General features: G+C 34.8%; 1 pseudogene; it reads left to right on the forward strand.

Moving 5' to 3' along the window:
* Positions 1 to 451: 451 nt before the first annotated feature.
* Positions 452 to 1,837, forward strand: LOC115888943 (annotated as a pseudogene).
* The last annotated feature ends 2,118 nt before the right edge of the window (positions 1,838 to 3,955 follow it).

Raw genomic sequence — 3,955 nt, forward strand, 5'->3', positions numbered from 1 at the left:
AGTATTCCAGGGCTGCTAACTTTCAAAACAAAAAATAAAGGACGAGAGGGTATAAAAGAGGCACAGGCAAAAAGAGGCAACATTTTTTGAGACCTCGCCCAAATAACTAGAATCTACGAAAAAGTTATGTCAGCGGTATGCGATTGATAGTCTTTTATACTTTCAAAAAAAATTTTTTTCAAAACATATGGGGTGCCGGGCAACAGCGCAAACATTCTGGGTGCCGGGCCAAAGCGGCATCCAAGACAACGAAAAGCCGATGAGCTAGCAGGGATCATCGGCATCCTATCTTGGTCCAGAGCCAGTATTGGGAATACCCAAATGTATCGCCCGTAGTGCACTAAAACTCTGGATCAGGGAAAAGCACAATGTCCATTGAAGAAACAGACAGGGCACAGGCACAGCAAAACTTTTATCCAAAGATTTTATTTTATAGTCATACTAATTAGGTATGGATAAAATTTTGGTATCCAGCGGTCGTAATGCCGGTTCTGTAGAAGTAACAAACGATGGAGCAACTATATTAAAGTCTATCGGTATAGATAATCCTGCTGCAAAAGTACTTGTCGATATGTCTAAAGTTCAAGACGATGAAGTTGGTGATGGAACAACTTCAGTCACTGTTTTGGGTAAGATTTATATCTCATTGAATAGGTTTATATATTTTAATTTTAGCTTCTGAACTACTTAGAGAAGCTGAAAAGTTGATTGACCAAAAATTACATCCTCAGATATAATAGCTGGTTGGAGAAAGGCTGTTGACATTGCCCGTAAAGCTTTAACAGATGCATCACAGGTAAAAAGGTTGTTTTATTGTTAATTGTTTTTATTTTTTTTTTATTTCAATAGGATAATAGTGCAAATTCAGACACTTTCCGTGAGGATTTGTTGAATATTGCCCGTACGACTCTTAGTTCAAAAATTTTGTCTCAGCATAAGGAACATTTTGCAAAACTAGCAGTCGATGCTGTATTAAGACTGAAAGGAACCGGTTTCTGGGCCTACCCTTCATCAGGTGGGCTGTCCAGGGGCTGGTTCTCACCGATACGGCAAGCAAAACTCGTAAGTGTTGTAAAGTGTTGTGAATGTAAATTTTAACATATAAAGAAAATTTTCATGATAACGCAGATACTCTCTAGAAGTTCTATATAGCTTTTCTCTATTCTCCATCATCACCTGATCTAATCGATTGATTAAATTCCCGATTTTATCTGCCATACATTCCGGAACAAAAAACCCGACCAATCTCCGTTTCTAATCTATCAATCATCCGTCGCTTCGATACAGAAAAAAACGAATCCTGTAATCAATTGCCTGGCGTCGTATCGTCACCTTTCGCAATTTATAACGCCAGATACCATCTAATCGTTTTGTCTCTGTCTTCGCCGCCAGAACGAGCGACACAGAAAGATGAAAACGGAAATCTGTCAACGGGCCAAAATAAAAAGTTAATGGGCGTGGTATAGAATATCCTTTTCCGAGCCCTTTCGGGACCGTATTATGTAAATTGAGTTCCCGGCAGGCGGCCGGGTAGAGAAATTTAAAAGGGACAGATTTATTTACATTTATTGACCCCTGCCAGGATGTTGCAGAGAAAAAAATTAGTGAAACGGTTAAATGTGAGAAGTTTTAAATGGGCTGTGTTTTGGATAAACGATAAGAGCAGCAACAGTAGCGAAGCAAAGAATATTATTATATTAATTTATATGTAGGTGTTTATATTGGAGCAAAGCGTCGGAGACACGCTTTGCAGTTGAGCAACGATAAGAGCAGCGCTAATTGTTTTGGCTCTTTTCTTTGCTTTTATATCAAGGGTGATGGACATGGATACCGATAATTTAATAGGTGAAATATTTATTAGACCTGCCTTGTGGGTCAAAACAAATAAAACCATAATTATAGATTGAAATTGTGAAATTCTCCAAACTTGTATCTTCTGGTATTTATAGAGTGTGCACAGAATTTGCGTTTTTATCTGCAGTTTTAACAATATAATATTAAACATTTTTTCATATCTTTGCTAAAAAAGAGGATATTGGACTTCACCCTGAAAATAGAAGTTAGATGACAAATGTAAGTATATAATATTAAATGTATATATATTTTTTTAATTCCACAAATCATGCACTTTTATACATTCCATCTTACACAGTTTTACCCCTCCCCTTACTTAAAAAAATAGTCTCCTAACGTCCAAGAACAGATTTTCAAAAAAAAAAAAATTATGTAAGATGAAATTAAAAAAAAATAACAATGCAAAAACTTCAAGGCTTTAACTTGGATATAATAAACAATTGTGGTGTTATCCAATTGAATTGAATTATTATAGCTAAAAACTGACGTAAATTATTGGTACAGAAACAACAATCTAAGGTTTACCCTGCTGAGTATCTCTTCAAAATTTAAATATATTAATATGGTATTTCCTTCTTTCTTCTTTCATAATTAAGTACCTACCTTATTTGGCTTTCAAAAAAAAATAAAGAAAATCCAGAAAATGTATTAACCCGATAACCCAGTTTTCCAGATCTGCTGCCAGTTTCTATAAACCTATCAACTCAGATCCAATCGATTAATTAAATTTCCGATTTTTTATCCCGTTTTTTTCCGGAACAAAAAAAAATCGGCAATCGGCCCGCTTCCAGTCCATCAATCATCTGTCGCTTCAAAGTACAAAAAAATCTTTAATCCAATTCCATCCCTGCGTAATTTTTGACATGAAAGATATCATCTAATCCGTTATGGTACTATCTCATCACGAATTCACCTTCTCATTAATTCACCATTTAATTTACTTTTTCAGATTTATTTTTGTTGTATATTTTATATAACATACAGAGTGAGTTTTCTACGACGTTCTCTATGGGTATCTCGGAAACTACTGGAGATAGAGAGTCGGTTAAATGGGGAACGAATTGCAGTTTTATGGGGTCATAAATATGCGCCTTTCAGATTTTCGAAAAAGTTCATGGCTTACTAGATATTTCGAAAAAAAATAAATTTCGCCTATTTTAAAAATGGTCCCTAATTCCATTTAATCTGTTTTAGACAAAAAGTTTTCAGATAAAAGATGTAGATAATCACATCCTTAATGAGACTGTGTTCTCCGTTCCAAAGTAACCAACACCCGAATAAACGACACAGGAGAATATAAAATGGAAGTATGTTAAAAAGGACAAAATAAAAAAATACTGGACGTAGGTACGGAATATAATATTCCCAGCCCTTTTAGGGTCGTATTATGCAAATTGACGTCCACGGCAGGCGGTCAGGTGGGGTTACTTAAAAGGGACAGCTTTATTTACATTTATTGACCCGTGCGAGGCCGCAGTGAAAAAAAGTTAAATGGTCAAATGAAGGGTTGTCAACTTTACTTAGTTACAATCCATTTGATTTATTGATTTTCATTTTACTTATACGGAGTATCCTAGACGTTTTTTAATGACTTGACAAAGTATGACCATTAAAAACTACATATATCATGCATTTTGCATATTAAAAAAAATCAAAGAAAAAGCATACAGTACTTGTCCAAAATATCTAACAAATCTGAGGTAAAAATATTATTCTTTACCTAACTTTTTATATTTATCGAAAAAATTTATGTAGAATCATTTCGCACGCAATTCCATGACCAAACCTAGTAAAATATGGAAAGATTCGGCCATTTCACTTAGCAGCAAACTAAGACTAATCAGAGCCCTAATTTTCCCTGTTGGGACTTATACCTTGGGGAGACATGGACGTTGAAGTTGGCAATGTAGTGTTATATAGACGATTTCAGCGAATACTATACACATCTCACCGTACAAACATTTCAATTCTTCAACTTAATATTGAATCTAAACTGTCAATATCGATAAACCAATATTATTTAAGATACTTTGGCTATACCGGCTAACTTTTTTATTTAGATAAAACTACTATTTGAGAAAGAGAAAAATGTCTGCTTGGT

The sequence above is a fragment of the Sitophilus oryzae genome, unplaced genomic scaffold (genome assembly GCF_002938485.1).
Source record: "Sitophilus oryzae breed Bouriz unplaced genomic scaffold, Soryzae_2.0 scaffold_809_pilon_pilon, whole genome shotgun sequence".
Taxonomy (NCBI): domain Eukaryota; kingdom Metazoa; phylum Arthropoda; class Insecta; order Coleoptera; family Curculionidae; genus Sitophilus; species Sitophilus oryzae.